This window comes from Vanessa atalanta, chromosome 29, assembly GCF_905147765.1.
Source record: "Vanessa atalanta chromosome 29, ilVanAtal1.2, whole genome shotgun sequence".
NCBI lineage: Eukaryota > Metazoa > Arthropoda > Insecta > Lepidoptera > Nymphalidae > Vanessa > Vanessa atalanta.
In genome coordinates this window covers 791,300-812,235 of record NC_061899.1, presented here as the reverse complement: position 1 = coordinate 812,235, position 20,936 = coordinate 791,300, and the positions used below count along the sequence as shown (strand labels likewise).

Genomic DNA, 20,936 nt, shown 5'->3' with positions numbered 1-20,936 from the left:
TCCACCTGTGCAGAAAACAATTTTTTTCAAAAAATCTTTTACGGCTGAGGCTACTCGATTGTGGAATGCCCTCCCGCTTAATATCAAATCTGCAACCTCTTTAACATTATTTAAAACTAAAGTCACTAATTATTACCTCACACTCTCACACTGAATGGCGACTAGATACTATTTGTTATTTGTATATATCTGTATATTTGTATGTATTTATGTATGACTTTATGTATATATGTATGTATAAATGTATTTATGTACCTAGCTATATGTATGTAGTAGTTTATGTATGTATTATATTATTTGTATCTATGTATGTAGTCTATTTTACACCACCTACCATCTCTCTGTTGGCTACTACTCCGTATCACCTCGGTTGTCTGGAAGAAATCGCTTTAAAGCGATAAGACCGCCGGTTGTACCATCGTTTCTTTATATACACTTACTATAAGGCTAATCTGTTTAATTTGTGGTGTACAATAAAGTATTTAAATAAATAAAATAAATAAATGCTGGTTTCCTCACCATGTTTTCCTTCACCGCCGAGCACGAGATGAATTATAAACACAAAATTCAATGGAGCCTGCCTGGGTTTGAACCAGAAATCATCGGTTGAGATGCACGCGTTCTAACCACTGGGCCACCTCGGCTCATCCGTGCCATGAATACTAATATTGTAAATGCGGAAGTAACTATGTATGTCACCTCTTCACGCTTAAACCGCTGAACAAATTTTTTAAATTCACCCCTCGAGGGAGTTAAATATGTATTCGTGTGCTATTTAGTTAATTTTAAATGCCGGTTAAGCCGCAGATTCAGCTAGTAGTTCACAAAAATCTTTATTTTGACGATCGATTTCTATGCTGAAGTACAAGAATTTCATACAGATATTTCAAGGATATGGTCAATGTAAGCATACCTCACAATAAGAATATCTCTTGGGATGTTAAATTTATTTCAGTCAGGCAGGATTACTAAGCCACCTGTTGGTAGTGCATGTCACTAGCATCAACACGAACTCTATTCCTTTATCAGGGTAGAGATCAATTATATTTTTATATTTCTATGACCATTGGTTTTCCATTTTTATTTCCAAACACGCGTCGGTATCGAAATGACCAGAAATTTGTTATCTTTTCAACTCCGGGCAGATAATAAATCAAAATCAAAATATTCTTTTTATTGTATTCTCGTTAAAGCACTTTGGAATCGTCACGTCAGTGTTGGATTAAATGTAAGGCTACAATCGGTTCGGAAATTAGATTTTAACGAGAATGACCGGCAAAAAACTCAGTAGTTACTCTTTTCCACCATTTTAATCATAGAGTATGTCAGTAAAGAAGAATTGAATTTTTATATATCCTGTATAGAAGTCACTAAATACTAAGTCCACGCTTTTTCATCTATACATACATATAATAAAATTGGAGTGTCTGTTTGTCATATTAAAATAATCGCTTTTTACTAAATACATATGTTTACACGGTAAATATACCAAAATATATATTTTTTTAATGTTTGTCTGATGGTCTGTTTGTTCCGGCTAATCTCTGGGACGGTTGGACCAATTATGGCGGGACTTTCACTGGCAGAATGTCACTGTAATAAGGAGTAACTAAGGCTACAATAATTACTTTTTTGTTAAATACAACGCGCACGAAGTCGCGGGCACAGTTAGTCTTTAATATAATCTTGTATTGAATAATATGCCTTACTTATCAATGTTTTTTATAGGAGATTTTTAATAGGCCAAGTTAAAAAATTAGAAAACAACATTTCTATTGATTGTCCATTAAACTAAGAAGAGGAATAAATAGACAAAAAATAAAAACAATCTCATTATATTTTTTTAGTAAATAATTAAAACATTTGGTCTCTAAAAATATTACAAATAAATCTCTGACATAGTCTTAATTTTAAGTCAAATAACGTTTTACGGCGCGTATTTAAATTACATGTTATGTAAATATTGGTTATATAATAAAGGTAATTATTAACTTTTCTGTATATAATATGTAACATAAAAATATATAAAGGATGTTTTAAATATGGAAATATGTAGTTAGGCTTACGGCTTACGCTAATAAAGAGTAAAATCAATCAAAACCAAATAAATTATTTATTCAAGTAGTCTCATAAGCACTTTGAATCGTTATGTTACATTGTTTAATGAGGGGTATAGTTACCATCGATGTGGAGAACCGAGAAGAATCGCCAAGACGTTTTAGATTTTCTGATAATCATTGACTTAAGCAGATATTACTTATAACGAAAGTTTGTCTGTATGAAAGTTCATTATTATTGAAAGTACATTTATGTCTGTTTATTAACCGGGTAGGCATATTATTCCACTACACCTGATGGTAAGTGGAGTCCAAATTCGAAGACGGCCAGTACATTCAGGGAGAATGAACTGCACTAGCTGCCCTCGCCATGCTGGCCTGCAAGATGCCTCATCACACCTCGTTTGGAACCCGGATTATAAGAGGAGACGTGTGCTGGTAGAGAATTCCATTTTTGGCGGTGCGACAAAGATAAGAGTCACAGTTAGGTGACATCAAGAGTTAACACGTGTAGGCTTGTGAAGGAAAGGGGAGAACTACACGATCGATCCGATCCGATCGACTTTTGCAAACAAATTATCAGGGTTACAGAAAAGCACTTAGGATTTGTCGTCTTCGTACGTCGTACGTCGTCGTACTTATTTGAGTTTAACAGCATTTAAAGCGCTTCAAATTAAAGTCTATATAACCCAGCATGTCACATTAAAGCCAGTGTAAAAAAACATATAACACTTTCTGTCAGCTCGGTAATCCCGTTCACAATCATATTTTTGAGATAAGAAGAATAAATATTTTTTATTATGTTAACTTCACTGTGATAACTAACTTAGAGTAATTAGTATTAGTTTAGTATTCGGAAGTTTTAATTAAGCCGTTGAATGTTAATAACATGACGAATTAATAAAAGAGGACCGAGATGAGAACCTTCAGGAACGCCTGATACTGAAACAGAGCAGCAATACTATTCTGTATGAAATCACTTCGATATCACTCGACTGACAATCTAATTAACGTGATAAGGCATTATGATGCGATAAATCTTTTTAATTATTATATAATCAATGTCGTATATCACGTTCTGATATTTCACGGTCGCGTTCTGAGGTGAGTTTCGAGTTCGTTCTAACAGATTACCTCCAGCGATATGTAATCAATAGCAGCAAATCCTCGACTGAATAATGAAAGATAAAAAAAATATATTATATGAGATTATTCAATTAATCCAATAAATTGGTCGTGTTAAATTTTATCAAACGCTATCGTATAATCTATGCTCACGATTTGACATAAGCCTGGAACAGCTGTCCATAGCTTTCATTAATTATTATTATACTAAATCCGAGATGGTGTAGTGGTGATTATTAAACGAAAATATATTATAAACGAAAATATACTATATTTCTCTCACCATCAGCAGTGAAGAATACCATCTGGATGGTGGATGAAAATATATCATATTCATCGATACGAATTGAAACAACATGGCGGAACAAGCCTCACGCAACCGACCCCCCCGCCCCTCTTTAGAGATTTTCAGGTAGTTAATTACTTGTAAGCATATCAAATACTACGCTTACTTACGCTTTGAAATTTGTTTGTGACCATAAAAGTACGTACAGACTGAAATCCTATCACTACTCAAATATAACATAGAGTATATGTATACTTCTGGATAAAGAGCTTTCTAATGGTGAGAGAATTATCAAAATCGGTTCAGTAGTTTTTGCGTTTATCTATACAAATAATATACGTAGATGAAATTTGTTTTGATTGTATGTAGGATAATCTCTGAAAATTTTGATCCAAATCTAAAAAAACGCCGGAAAGAAAGCTACATTATTCCTGAGTACTTCTACTAATATTATAAATGCGAAAAACTCAAACAAAGGAATAGGGCATACTTTTTTATGCCTAACACCTAAAATTCGAGCAAAACCGTAGGCGACAACTTTGTTTCTTGGTGGTAGGGCTTTGTGCAAGCCCGGGTAGGTACCACCCACTTATCAGATATTCTACCGACAAACAACAGTACTCAGTATTATTGAGTTCCCGTTTGAAGGGTGAAAGAGCCAGTGTACAGGCACAAGGGTCGTAAGGAATTAATTTTTCTTACAGCGCCATTTTCATATGGGCGCTGGTGACCAAACGATACCAAAACGATAAAAAAACAATCTTTGCTCGTTTATTATTACGCACAAGCAAAACGAGGGCAAATGAGTAACATATCATTCAACTGACTTTGACGCTATTATAAAAAAGTAAATATTTTTACAAAGAATATGTTAAAATAACAAAGCCTTAATGTTATATAAACATTATTAAAACCTTAAACTTGACGTTTCCAAACGAATATTATTATTAATTCGAGAGTTTGTTTGTTACGTGACTTCTTCACTAATCGACAGATCGTCATGGAAAATTGTTTCGTAAGGGGTTACAATACAGACACTATCTAAAGTCACAAAACGCGGGCGAAACCGCGATCGGTTGCTAGTATATTATAAAACTATTAAGGCTATATATTAAGCCACGTTTTCACTAGAGGACATGTTAAGCGATATGAGTCGTGAGCACAACCTTGACCTGCGCAGTTGTAAATTTTTAAAAACGAACCGGAGGTGCAGAGGCGGCTCGCGATTGGTCCGTTATGTGATGCTCGTCGCGGATTGGCCTTTCAGTTGCCATTTAGTTACTGTCATTTGACAGATAGTGTAAACGTACGAACTTACTCTATAACCCATCTGTGCTTACGATTCATGCTAGCTATTATATCTAAGCTCAAAGACAAAACCGTGGACAGTTGCTAGTATGTAACGAATCTACCGAGGCTGTGTCTGTTTATGGAATATTTTCGAAGTAAAACTTTTGTAAGGGCGAACACAATCAAATTTCAATGTCTTATACCAACCTCGAATTGATACGCTTGTATATTCAAAGTTAACAAAAGATAAACAAAAGAAGACATATAAACCTTCCTCTAGAATCACTGTTTATTGACGAAAACCGCATTAATATCCATTGCGTAGTTTAAAAGATCTATGTGCACAGACGGCGGGAAGCGACTTTGTTTTATACTATGCGAATATATAGAAATATGGATCTTGTACAAGATATAGTTAGGAAAAGACATAACAGTTTAGTACTGTCACCTCCTCTATTTTTCAATGGACTTTCTTTTTTGGTTAGTAAATATTGACGTTTTGTGACAATAAAAAAAAATAGGAATTATTATAAAGCGTGCGTCTCGCGACCCCCGACATAAGTGATAACTTGAACTAATCTAAGTCGAACTATTTAATATTGAAATTGTGTAACTTGAGAAAAGCTTAAGTTATTACTAAAATTTCATGTTTTTTGATATGATAATGTAAGGAAAGATTATTTATTAATAAAGTTTATTGATTATAAAATATACTTTATTCTAAGTTAATATTCTTGAATTTTAATTGCATTACTTGTATCATTATTGATTGCCAACCGTTGCCGTATGCGTAAGAGAAAGAGAAGCCAGACATACTGGCGCCGTAACGCGTTACGTAACGAAGCAGTAAACCCTCCTATAAGTTATCACTTCATGGAGTGTGCTCGTAATGAGGCTGATAGAATTTATTTTTTACGCTTAATCAATTATTGCGGGGAGGTGGGGGCATGTAATAGTGTCCTCGCTGACCCTACATCAGAACCAGCGCATGTTTTGTACAAATTAGTGGATGGTGTTTTTAAGAATCGATGTAATTAATCAATTTGTTAAATTTAATGTTTTGTAAGCACTATGAGGGTGGCATTTTCTTACAGAAAAAAACCCTCTTTAAAATAAATGTTTGAAAAAAAAACAATTATCACCTCAAAGGGTTCGTACATATATGTATATGTTAATTCAAATTATAAATAATGATTCGAGGGAAATAGATAAAGTCCAAGCAACGTCGCGCGATAACAACGTTATACTACTGGAATTTTATTTGAAATTATTGTGACGTGTATTTTAAAGTATCAATATTTGTACAATGTTTATGCTCTGTGTTAAATTAGTAATTACAATATTCAATTTATACAAAACATATGCAAATATTTATTTTATTCATTGTTATAATTGATAAAGATTAAATTCAAAATGCCGTAACTATCATCAGATAATCTACGGTCAAGCAGGAACGTTCCCGTTTGAAGAGTGAGTGAGCCAGTGTAAGTACAGACACAAGGGTCGCACGTTGGCGATGTTAGGGATGGTTAATATTTCTTAAACAGACAATGTCTCAGGGCAGCTGTGTCCAATTTGCCAATCCGCCAAACTATATGAGATGAAGAAATACCGTGTGCATATTTACATGGACACATGTAGACCTCTAATTTACGAGCACGAAATAATAATTTGTGTTTAACACACGAAGCACATGAATGAAACTTACCACGCTTGGTTAAAACTCGTAGTCTTCACAACGATATTAGATGTCTTAATAAAACACAGAGAAAAGTATATTTTGATTTTTATCATACAAATATTCGTTAACCAACGAAATGAGTTTGTCCTTAACATATAAAACAAAAACAAATTACTATTTATATATTTTATACAATACTGGACTTAGTATGTTGTTGATTTCAGCATATATATATATATTTAATTACACTTTATTATAATATAATAATATTTATTACAAGTTTCATCGACTCATTTTGTTAGTAATACAAAACTTAAATGTCTATGTTAGTCCTTAACCTCAGGCTAACTAAAAAAAAATTTAAAATATTATTATATTGACATACTCCGTATTTAAAATTATGTAAAAGAGTAACTACTGAGTTTCTTGTCAATTCTACTCAGTAGAATCTACTTACCGAACCGGTAGTAGCGTTGCATCAATTCAACACTAACATGTCGAATCAAAAGTGCTTTTACGAGTCTACTTTAATAAAGAATATTTTGATTTTATTTTCATTTAGTTAGAAATCACTCAAAAACATTGCTTATAATTATATCAACGAATAATGCATTACGATTCACATATTTCCTAAGTCATTGATAACGGTTTGATAAAAATGCGACACAATATTTATTTATAACTAAACACAAACAGCCAGTTGCGCGAAACACATCACAGGGAACGTACGTGCGTTCCACATCGAAAACTTCATAAATATTTGACATTTGACAATAAACGGGCGGGAAAACAACCGCCTTGTTGTGTGATAGTGACAAGTTTGTTTTTTTTTCTTTGTGTTACGTGATCAACGTGTTAATGTTTTCAGTCTGGTATTTAAATAATTTAATTTATAAATACTCTTTGGTTCTATTATTATGCTTTAATTTACTATGATGATACTTTAATTTATACAATTATATTTGATTTTTAACCATTTTTTCACATTTGAGTAAACAAACTAAGGAACCTATATTGTAAAGAACTAAATTTTGGATGTAAAAAGGAATCTTAGAAACTAGTTATGCGATATAAAAAACACTGCAACATTTAAATGAACGTTCTCAGTGAACATAAATTATCTATATATTATCCCGTTAATATAAAGGGGGTTTTCGTTGAGAACAATTTTAAAATAAGTCATAAAAGACACAGTTGAGCGAATACGTCTTTGAGAACTCTAGAAGTAGAAACGTTAAGAGATATACAAAAGCTTTACCTATATACAAAAGATGTATGTAAGCTTAAAAACATCTGTAAAAAAAACCCCTATTAACATATATTTATATGTCGCGGTTAATTTACAAATTAATAAATTATATATTTAAAATTAATTTTATCCACACGCCGTGTTTGTCGGGTTTCTCTAGTAATAGTATATAGTATAAGAATTAAGTGAACATATTTATTTAAGAATTATTTATATATAGATAAAAAGGCCTCATTTATATACAGATAAAAAATAAAAGTTACTGTACTAATCATGATCGCGTAGAATTATGTCAAGATTTGAATTCCGATATTCTGGTCAGAAAATGAACCAGCCCTTCCTCAGTGGAGACAATAAGGCGAGGAGTTATAGATTTAATAAAGTTTCAACTAAAAATTGTTTGGACCAATATTGGCATAATTCGTTTGTTTCAAAATGTATGAAATTAATAGTACTTATAATTGATAATATAAATGATTATTTAAACTGTTATTTAATGAGACACTGTAGGTGTGGTAATTATTATTATTTAAAAACAAGAAAATATAACAATACTTTTTCCATTTACTAAAAAATGTAAAGGTTGTCAATAAAGTTCTTAATGTACTCTGTCTGGCTACATTTTACACGGCACTACAAAATGCTGCCAGTAAATAATGTTAAACCATAGTACAATTGGTATGTACGATCACAGACAGAGTATTTCACTAATAGGATTCAATTAAAAGAAAAAAAACAACATAGAAAATATACTTAAGTATTTAATACTTATTTTAAAATGATTTTTAAAAGGCTTCACAGAAATTTGGAAACGTAGGAACCGTTAGATCGGTTCGAATTCAGAAGAAATGTTAACCATTCCGTATATCCCTATATTACGTCCCTTGTACTTGTAGTTACACTGTGTACTGACTTACTTTTTCTTTTAATTTATACACTGTATACGTTAAATTAGTATAACAGAGTTATTTGGCATAAACCTTTTTTTTTTGCTTATCTCAAATTCAGAAAGGTACCCAGGCCCCTAGGGTAGGGGAGACCGGATTATGTGGGATTTTTACAGACTAAAATTACTTGAGATGTCTGTCTTCGGCATTGATCGGAGAGGCTGCGGGTTCGTGTTGATATAACGTATCCTGAGTCTCTTCCGTGCTATGCTTCGCCTTTGGGTCAGTATAGCTCCCCTTGGACAAAGATGATCTTCCCCCACTCTTGTCGCTAGTGCTTAAATCAGTGCAAGGCCATCCTAACTGCGGTCCTCCTGTGGTTTTAAATTGGACATAAGACCCCCATCTCACGCATTAAGTATGTGATGCCTGGGGCATCGGAACTTCGTCATACCGTACTGAAAAATATAATAGATACTACATAGAACTAATCAAAGACAAAGAGATTACGACAAAGACAATTTTCCGAGTATTTAATGATTTGATATATTCCTATTAGACAGCGACACGTGTTAGAAGTAATCTATACATACATATAATAAAATTGTAGTGTCTGTTTGTAATATTAAAATAACCGCTTTTTACTAAATGCATATGTATATATATAAACGGTACAGAGGTACAGATACCAAACATTTTTTTAAATGTTTGTCTGTTTGTAAGTTTGTTCCGGCTAATCTCTGGAACGGCTAGACCGATTTTGACGGGACTTCCACTGGCAGAAAGATGATATAAGGAGGAGTAACTTAGTCTAAAACGATAACTTTTTTGTTAAATTCAAACGCGCACGAAGTCGCGGGCAGTGGTTGTTGTATCAATATATCTTGGTAAGGCTTTTGTACGAGGAATTCTACGTACAACCCACTCATATTAAAATCTTATTTTATTTCCCAAATCTTTATTCATATATTTAAATATTATACTTTATATAAATTCATATTATACGACAAGTGATTGCAATGTATCATAATGAAATATATCATTAATTATTTTAATAGTACGTGTCTCATTACAAATGATAATTAAATATTAATCAGTAATAATGTACTTCGGTATCCTTATAAAATTTATGATTTTCACAATGTCTCGTTGGTCTAGTCGCTGGATATAAGGCCGCAGATCCCAGATCGGGCCGACAAAAATGGATTAGGTTTTTCTCAAAATTCTCACCAACAGCCCGTTGTTGGAAGTCTGTACAAGTTTCTCGGATAGCACGTAAAGGGTAGGTACCACCCACTCATCAGATAATCTACCGCCAAGCAGTTCGAGTGAGCCAATGTGGCTACAGGCACAAGGGACATAACATCTTAGTTCCCAAGGCGTATTGGCGATGTAAAGAATGGTTAATATTTCTTACAGCGCCATTGTCTATGGTGTAGTACTGCTATTTGGCGGTAAAATATCTGATCCTTCCTGATAAGTGGGTGGTGCCAACCCAGACGGGCTTGCACACAACCCTACCATCAAGAAAATCCTGATAGGCTATCCCGTCGGAAACATTGTAAAGTATTAGAGTTTATGGTAAAATACGTCGCCCGTAGATCAACTTTTATGTTTCGATTAACTGATTTCTGCATTAGCTCTGTTTTGAATAACGACTTTATTTTGTATAGGGCTGTTTTGTTTTGATTTGCTTCTATACTTCCATAAGATACACTTAATTCCTTGTTAAGGATATTTATTGTAGATCGTCAACGCTGAGGTAGTAATACGTTTTATTACCAACGCAAATTTGAACGCATGATAATTTTAGAGCAATTTTTTAAGTTGGCAACTAATTAGCACGTAAAATCGCGTCCAATTTTGGCATATTCTAAGTTCAAATTTACATTTTTATAATGTCTACTAATATTATAAATGCGAAAGTAACTCTGTCTCAAATCGCTAAACCATTTTCTTGAAATTGGAACCTCAAGTAAGCCCTTCATACCAAAAACCAGACGACCAAATGCTACAACGGGAGCGAAGCCTCGGTCGATAACTAGTCTAACTTATACAGATTGCAAGTGTCAGTCTTTGGAATCACTTGATTAAATTTTTCAGATATCTGTGAGAGACTATCGTTACTTATTGACTTATTCTTGTATAAAGGGTATGGTTATTTTGAGCCAGAAGATCTGCTGGAACGCATTGTGTGGCACAATAGAACTATTCTTAGTTTAACGATGTGTCGACTTATGTTTTAACACGCGCCATTTTATCGTATTTGTTTGACAATAAACGCCTATCGAAACGAATGTATTCTGTACTTTAACCTTGTTTAAAAAACGAATTCATTCATTGTAAGTTGTTAACGTATTCTTGTTTTTTTTTTTATATATATAAGAAATATTAACATTAACTCTATTCTGTATTAATATTTTACGATACAGTTTACTTTCAGGTTGTTTTCGGTAGAATCTACATTCCGAACCGGTGGTAGGTTTACTTTAAATAGTTTGTTAAATGACTATTCAAAAGTGCTTGTAAAAGCCTACTAGAATAAAGTATATTTTGAATTGATTTGAATATTGTTTTAAATCTATTCAAACACGAAAGCAAACCACTTAAATAATTATATTTTTAATAAAATAAAATTCACAAAAACTTAAAATAAATTGTGATTTTTTTTGCTGTCTTTACTCATAGTCTTACGCACACTAAAACAACTCAAGTCATAAGCACGCACACCACAATATCTTAAATTGTAAGCAGGGAGGTCACTCACTCACACCAATGAACACCGATAGTAAAACTTGGAGGGTATATGTAATTCCTACTATGACGTTCTTATATTAACACACATAAGCGAGTTGTGTGTACATAAAAAAGTTGTGATCTATTTTAATGTGCATGTAAGTTTATTCATTAGAAAAACATAAAAATATCCCTTTTGGCGGTTAAATGAATGAGATGGTGCCTACGGGTTTGCTCAAAGCTCTTTTTAAAAAGTAAGTAAAGAAATAAGTCGTTTCACTCGCGGATGATATAATTGTCTTACAGTCGTCATTTAGAAGCGACAATTTGTTACATAAGCAGCCCGTAAATGTCCCACTGCTGGGATAAAGCTAAATATAATAGTGCTCTCAGTACTATCCAAATAAATAAAAAAGAAATTTCTAGCAAAATCAAAAAACTCGATGTAAACAAGGGTGCGGGGCCCGATGGTTTACCACCAATTTTCATCAAAATGTGTGGAAACGAATTATGCTGGCCTTTGTCAATAATATTTGAAAAATCACTTCGTTCCGGTATTTTTCCATCCGTCTGGAAAACCGCGCACATCATTCCAATACACAAGTCTGGTGATAAATCTCGCTGTGAAAATTATAGGCCAATTAGTATATTATCTTGCTTAGCAAAAATATTTGAATCCATTGTTTATGATGCGTTATATCACCACCTTGAGCCATTTATCTCACCTAAACAACATGGTTTCATTAAGCATCGATCTACTTGCTCGAATTTGCTAGAGTACAAAAATTACGTGTGCTGTGCTATTGGCAAGCGTTTACAAGTCGACTCTATCTATACTGACTTTTCTAAGGCGTTTGATAGAGTTGATCATAAAATACTGTGCACTAAACTTGAGCAATATGGTATCCACGGCGACCTACTGCGTTGGATAGTCTCGTACCTTGACAATAGAAGCCAGTTAGTTGCTATTAAAGGAGAAGTTTCTCTTCCAGTTAAGGTTACCTCCGGCGTCCCACAGGGATCTCATTTAGGTCCCCTACTCTTCATCACTTTCATTAATGATCTAATTGAAAGAATAGAATCTCCTTGCTTATTATATGCCGATGATCTTAAAATTTTCACTATTGTTAATAATTTCGAGGATGCTATGATACTCCAAACAGATTTAAATAGTGTTGATATTTGGTGCAAAGAAAACAAAATGGTGTTGAATGTTAACAAATGCAATGTTATTTCTTTTACAAATAAAAAGCATAAATCTCAGTTTAACTATAATTTGAATAACGTTTGCCTGGAAAGAAAGACCATCATTAAGGATTTAGGTGTTTTGTTTGACGAGAAGTTGAGATTTAATAGTCATTATGATTACATAATTAATAAGAGCACACGTCTTCTTGGTTTCGTTTACAGAGTCACTAAGCATTTCAAAAATCCTTACAGTTTTCTACGTCTTTATAAATCCCTAGTTTGTAGCATCTTGGAGTATAACTCAACTGTTTGGTCTCCTAACTATATCACTCACACTGATAAAATCGAACGTGTACAAAAAAAGTTTATTCGTTTCTTATGTCATAAATTGGGTTTACAAAGGAAGTTAAAGCTATATGATGACAGAATGAGTTATTTCAATATGCTTACACTTAAACAAAGACGTATGTGTAACGACCTCTACACTTTACACAAAATAATTCACTCTAAAATTGATTCTTCTGCCTTGTTATCATATATTAATTTTAATACAAAATTTAGATCCCGTCGTGCACACTTGAATAGTTTCGTACTCAGTGTTCACAGTAATAATACCTCATATTATAATCCAATTGTTAGATTTTGTCGTACTTACAACGAGTTACTTTTAAATCACAGTGAAATATTAGACATATTCAATCCCAATTTCCCAAAATTTAAGAACATTGTAAGAAATATTATATCTACGATTCAATGATAGACTGTAAATACTTAATGGTTTTTTGACAGTTAATTTTGAATTTATAAATTTCAGTCCTTGCTCTTTTTCGATAATTGTATTATTTTATGATTATTTTATTTAATTTACTATCTTAATCTCGTAATTCAAATGGATGTGTTGTTATTAGTTTAATTAGTTTAATAGTAATAAATATTCAATGTTTTTTAGATAATTTAATTATTAATGTTACATAATTTCAATTTATCTTAATTATATGTTTTCTATAAATTATTAATTTTTGATTATAATATAAATTAGTACCAGACTGCATTATATATAATTGATATGAGCATGCCGTGTACACATGCTTAGGAATGTAATTTAGCTCAAAATTGTGTAATTTTGTAATTTTAATGTATGTTCTGATTGCATTCTGTTTGTGTACCTATGAATAAATAAATAAATAAATAATAAATAATAAAGGCCTCCTCTCCCTTTGAGGAGAAGGTTTGGAGCATATTCCACCACGCTGCTCCAATGCGGGTTGGCGGAATACACATGTGGCCGAATTTCGTTGAAATTAGACACATGCAGGTTTCCTCACGATGTTTTCCTTCACCGCCGAGCACGAGATGAATTATAAACACAAATTACGCACATGAAATTTCAGTGGTGCCTGCCTGGGTTTGAACCCGAAATCATCGGTTAAGATGCACGCGTTCTAACCACTGGGCCATCTCGGCTCGACAATTTGTTAGTTACTTTTGAAAATGAATAACCTTATTAATAGGGCTATCTCGGACGTTACAACATTAAGCCAATAACAACACAAACGATGTTTCCAAGTTTTACAAGCGAGCTGTTTGAAATCGTCACAGATATCTAGAATTTTGAATTGAGGGACATCAATAGATTTCGATGAATATGGAACATGAATGTACACACACTACCTTAAGAAGGTAACCATATTTATATGACACATTTATAAAGTACATTTTGATATATTCGCCTTTATAATTCTAGGAAATTTCGGAAAAATCCAAATAATTCAATTATATGATTTGAATTTATTGATGGATATTTTGCAAAATTAAGCCGAAGGTTCCCTTAGGATTGTGTTATTTAATATTTCGATGTAAATAAAAAATACTTTATATAGATAGTTTGAAAAAAAAAAAACGAATATAAACGAAATCAGAGGATACTGCGTGTTTTCATTACTTTAATCAATCGAAATATTGATAATATTAATGAATACAGTAATAAATAATTAATAATTATAAGTGATAATCCTTTATGAGCACTTTTTCCAAAAACGATGGTTAATTGTTTTTTTTATGAGTGGCTCCAATTTTTTCTCACTAATGATATTCCTTTAAATGAGGCTAACATTTCCCATTGATTCCATAAGTTATGGGTTTCGAATTTCCCAGTAATACATGATCAGGATATTTTGTTTTGTCGTTTTCACCCCCAAATATTACACATCAAAGTGTAAAAGGCAATTATTCCTTGGTAGGGCTCGGTGAAAGCCCATCTGTGTAGGTAGCATACACTCATCATATATTCTATCACCAAGCAGCAATACTTAGTATTGTTGTGTTCCAGTTTTAAGGGTGAGTGACCCAGTGTAACTACAGGCACAAGGGACGTAACATCTAGCTTCCAAGGTTGGTAGGACATTGGCGATGTAATAACCACTTAGAATTAGTTTGCCCAATAACCCATTCGGCTACGTATATTGTAAATTATATATAGATATATCTATATTATTTAGCATGAAAAGATATAATAAACATATTAAACACTATTGTATTATGTTTTTATTAAGGGCGATACATCCACTGATATGGAATATTAATGAACCACGTACACAACATTAATGAGCAATACATGTACACTACAAAATAAAATAGAAAAATATGTAACTTTAACCTTTCGTAAGTAACTTGTAGATCCCTAATCAAAACGAACAATTCGAATCAAGATCAAATATACTTATTAGAGTTGAATTTTATAAGCACTTTTGAATTTTCATTTTGCAAAACTATATTAATTGGCCCCAGTACAAGGACCATAAATTGTTTTGACACATATCGCCTTTTTGGCGATGAGTCCGACAAACTTTTCTGATGCGAAAAGTTTCGGCGCTGCTGCGTTTTCGAATGCTCGATTCCTGGAATTGCCGATATGACGTCACTATGACTCTCCGTATATACACAAAAATTTCAAAAAATCGTTTTGAAATTTTTTAATAAAATTAATTTAAAAAAAGTGGTCAAATTGTCCGACAAAAATGATGTAACGTATGGCGTGTCCACCCCAAAAATGTCGATATGACGTCACTATGATTCCTCGGACATACAAGTTTAATTTTTTGAAATTTGTTTACAATCGAAGCTAGTACCGGTTCGGAATGTAAATTTTACCAAGAAGAACCGGGAAGAAACTCACATTTATAATCCAAGTTATGTTAGTTAAATACAATTATATATGGAAATCAGTAAGTATTAGTTCCACGCTTCTTTGTCATCTATATAATATTGTATTGAATGGTATACATTTTTTATTAATGTATTTTTAACAAATTATTTGAATTTATGTAGCAACAAAGTTAAAAATATTAGCGGAATTTTATTACACGAAATTTAGAAGAGGCCAGATTCGACATGCGATTTTTAACTAAGATTCACATCCATACAGCCAACGCATCTAATATTAAATAAATGCAAAGTTGAAAATTTCCTATGTATTCAGAAGCCATTAATCTTATCGTGGCTATAAAATAGATTACATTAAACAAAGATAATTGTGACTATCTACGTAACTATAATACGACTATATTATATTCAACGAATAATATAAATAAACTATATTCGTTTCGTAATACTTGGCATGGATTGGCATTCAAATTAACATCATAGTCACAATCACTGTCAGATACGCGATTACCTTTGTCTAATAGATAAAAAAAGAAACATAATGACAGTTGGAAATGGCGCCATTACTAAATGATTTAACGAAATATTTTATTATATATTTATTTGATTATTGATATAATACATTTATTAATGTATTTTATTATATCTATTTGTGATAAATATATAACTTTGAGTGTCACAAAAGTTGACACATACAATAATATGTACTTTTGGAACGAAGTTCTTAAGCCGCGTATGCTTAGGAACCATTCATTTATTACGTAAGACTATTTTCGCTAGTTTTTGACTCCTTTCCTCCCAATATAAGAAAAAAAAAGAACTGGCCGACCCCCTCCTCCCTGTTTAATATTTATTATGTAAAGGAGAAAATGAATACACGTTTGGTTTATTTTTGTTAATTGTAAATATTGAACAACATCACATACATTACTCTGATCCCAATGTAAAGCACTTGTGTTATGAATTTAACTGTTTATTTTTCAAAGAAACAACTTTTTTGAAATGTGTGTTATATGTAATTTCAAAGGTTCGAAGCAATCGCGCGGTTTCCCGCATTTTTTCGAATAATTTTAATTATTTTGATCTTATGTAAGAACTATCGATGGAAGACGATATGGTTAGAAAGAATGTTACTTGTGAGATGACGTCCGACAGAGAAGTACGGAAGAAGAAGACATACTGCGCCGATCCCAAGTAAAATTGGGATAAGGGCAGGAGGATGATGATGACGTAAGAACTATTCAAACTCCTTAACCCCCCCCCCCCTAAATCACTGTTTGTTACGTAAGATGGTCACACATTTATTACCTAAAACGATTTAGGTTTAGAGGGGTCGACCATTTCTTATATTTTCTTACAAGGGTGTGGGAAGGAGTCTCGATAGTTCTTACGTAAGGTCAAAAAATGCGCTAAGTTAATTAATTTAAAAAAAAACTTTGAAACATATACATTAAAATAAACCAAACGTGTATTCGTTGTTCCCTTAGATTCTTACTTAACAAATTTTAAACTGGGGGGAGGGGATCGGCCAATTCTTATTTTTTCTTATAATAGGCGGGGAGGGTAATAAATGAATAGTCCCCACACCACTGAACTTAACTTGATTACATTTGATATGAAGCAAGTTTGACCTCAAGGAAGGACATTGGTTAGTTCTTTATGCCTAACACTTGAAGACGACTAGTTAGCTAGACGAACCCGAATAAAAAGAGTATCTATCCTATCGATTGAAAGGTATGGACGCCATCTTGTGGCGAGTTTATTGTAACAATGGTATAGCATAATACCTCCTCCGTGATAAACTTCACGGAGAAGATGTCGTGTCGATATATCGGTAGTTTATTTTGTACCAAAATACGTTATAATTTTTTACATAATTGTACAATAACACTACAACAACTGACTTAATTAGTAAATGAGTAATTATACGTTTTATGAAAACAAATAATTAGTTCAAACTGGTTATTAAAAAAATATAATGAGTTGATTATCATTTTTTACTTTGCCGTTTCATATATTCAAGTCAATTCATAAAAAATACATTGGTAAAGAAGGCATGTTATTCGATACAAGATTATATTATATTCATGATAAAAAAACGTGGAGTTAATGCTTGTTGACTTCCAGGCAGGAGACTTAACATACATATATAATTGTATTTAACTAAAGTGACTGTATTTTTAGATGTTGAAGAAGAGTAACTACTGAGTTTCTTGCCGGTTCTTCTCGGTAGAATCTACATTTCGAACTGGTGGTAGCTTTACTTTAAATGACTTTTGAATCGTCATTTAACAAACTATACTTAGTAGATTCAAAAGTGCTGGTAAAAGCTTGAAAATGCAATAGGCCATTTGAAATCTTGATACTTGACTACGATTTTACGAACCAATTGGATATTTTGTATGAGATTTGTACGAAATTGTTCAAAAACAGAATATTTAACGGAATTCCGTTAATATATGACATCACAATTACCATAACATAAGCATTAATAATACATAATGGCGTTCTATAAAACAATTGCAGATGAAACTTACAGAGCTAAGAACGCTTAGAAATGCCATCGTAACAAAATAACTTATTAATTAAAAAAAATAGTCGCAACGCCTCATAGGAATTACTAATATTTCTATTTGCACCTCTATTTAAGCTTAATACTTGTATTAAGAGTGGGGATAACAATAGCCCAAGGGGACAGGAACGAATATGCGACTTTTTACATCGCTTAGCGGCCCGTAATTACGCTATGAGCGTATATGTAACGCAATCAAAACCTGATTCGCTGTCGGGTCAATAATAATAATTAAATATATTTCATTCATTTCCGAAATATTCGATAGGGAATTTTCTCAACACATTACATTACATTAGCAACCTGTAAATTTCCCACTTCTGGGCTAAGGCCTCCTCTCCCTTTGAGGAGAAGGTTTGGAGCATATTCGACCACGCTGCTCCAATGCGGGTTGCTGGAGTACACATATGGCAGAATTTCGTTGAAATTAGACACATGTAGGTTTCCTCGCGATGTTTTCCTTCACCGCCGAGCACGAGATGAATTATAAACACAAATTAAGCACGTAAAAATTCAGTGGTGCCTGTCTGGGTTTGAACCCTTAATCATCAGGTCTTCTCGGCTCAATGGCAGTCCGGAAACCAGAAGTTGTATATAAAACCTAATTTAGCGAGTAGTACTTCGTTCTACATTTTGTAACGTGATGAGAAGTACCCTGTCAGTCGATCGTATGCAGATTATTCGTTGAGAGTGTGCATTGCATTTTTATTTAGTTAAATATGGTGGTGGTTATAATGGTGGACAGGCTAATGGGCTACCTGACGGTAAGTGATCACTGCTGCCAAAATCATTAACGCTTTGAGAAATATCAATTATTCCTTACATCGTCAAAGCGCGACCAATCGTGAGAACTAAGATGTAAGGTTAAGCCTTTAATTAGAGGACCTCATACATCCTCCGCCCTTTTACAACCGGAAAGCTACTGCTAGGTATGAGAGATACATACGTCATGTCGCTGACATTTGCGCGAATCTTTTTGCTTTATACTTTCTCATGCGGACAGGTAAGATGTCTTTGCAGTATGTTTATTTCCTAATCATTATAGTCCGTGTATCTGTAAGAATGAATTCTGTTTCATCTTATACTGCTTCATTATTTACAATTAGATATTATTTTAATCAAGTCCATATCTATAAAGAAACATTACTTGTCAATGTTTATATTCATTGAAATTTGAAATTACATCAATCGTACACATGCCATTTCTAAAATTTGAAACTCTGTGGTAAGTTTTTCTTTATATAGCTATAGAATAGAAAATACGTATTATAAAGTATTATTAACACGCCTAATTAGAATAATAACCTTCAACTTGAAGTGCTCATTAAACTTAATCAAGGACATAGAAGTATCGTTCAAGTAAGCGAATGTCGGTCGAATATAGTAAACAGACATATATCACAATTATTAACTTAGCTATTGAAGGCCACCACTACCACAACAGCGCGATTTTATAGCCATTTTCTGCCTTGCATTCTGTGGAATCAGATTTCGCCTCCGGTTTTTCCGAATCGATACGACTTCAAGAAATGAGCATACATGTTTCTTAAAAGCCGGTCTTGCAGATGTCTATGGGCGGGGATATTCGCTTTCCATAATTTCCCAAGGTTGGTGGCGCATAGATGATGTAAGGAATGGTTAATATTTCTTACAGCGCCTTTGTTTTAGGGCGGTTGTGACCACTTACTATCAGGTGGCCCATATGCCCGTCCGACATCCAAGCCATAAAAAAAAACCATCTTACTAATATTATAATCAATCAGACACCTATAGATTCTACGGAGAAACTCAGTAGTTATTCTTTTCCAATATTTCAAATAGAAAGTCATGTTAGTTAAAGTTCATGGTAGTTTTTCAAGCACCTTTGAATCTACATCTCACAGGATGATATTCAATATAAAGCTACCACTGGTTCGAAATGTACCAAGATGAATCGCCGCAGTATTGCGACGTGCAGAAAGCTGTAGCTACGCAACAGCACTACATGATAGCAAATATTACAGATATTTATATATTAAACTAAAAGCGAAGACAGATATGACGAATGAAATAAAGAGTTACACAAACGATAATGTCCAGGACAGAAACTGGACCGTGCTTAAAGCAACAACAAAAAGTTGTTGTTTGGTAGCTTTATTTTAAATAGTTTGTTAAATGACGTTTCAAAAGTGCTCGTAAAAGCCTACTTGAATAAAGTATATTTTGATTTGAATGCGAAAAGCAGTAGAACCTCGATCATCCGAACTAATTGAGACCGTGACTAGTTCGGATAGTCGAAATATGTGTTTTATGGGCCAAGAACAAACAAAAACAACAATTTTTCACATTAAATTAAAATTTGACATTAGTATGTAACTAAAATATGAATCTTTATACGTTGTAATATTAAACACCTAAAAAAAAGTGAAATGCTATTATTTTTTTTATAAAGTCGTCAGTTCTTAATTAACGAACGTCTGCAACGAGCTAACGTTCGTATAAACTAAGTCAGCGTTCAGATAATCGAGGTTTTTTCTGTAAATATTTTTTTCCAAATTCGAAAAGTTGCAAAAATCTTAAGATTTTAAATCTAAAGAATTCACACCTCGCTCAAGGGAATTATATACAGATAACCTGTATATATATATTATACATAAACAGTCCGATAGTTGAATAAAACATGCGCAAGCGCATTTCAACGCAGCTTACGTATTATAATAATAA

The 20,936-nt window shown here is 32.9% G+C and overlaps 1 protein-coding gene across 4 annotated transcripts in view; it reads left to right on the top strand.

The window, feature by feature from the left end:
* Positions 1-7,155: 7,155 nt before the first annotated feature.
* Positions 7,156-20,936, top strand: part of LOC125075074 (P protein-like) — a 55,157-nt gene continuing 41,376 nt past the window's right edge. For 2 of the 4 annotated variants that reach the window (XM_047686661.1, XM_047686662.1), the window contains exon 1: positions 7,156-7,257. The gene's annotated coding sequence lies outside the window, so the exon portion shown is untranslated. Of the gene's footprint in view, positions 7,312-20,936 lie in introns of all 4 variants that reach the window. The other 2 variants (XM_047686659.1, XM_047686660.1) reach the window with 1 other exon arrangement.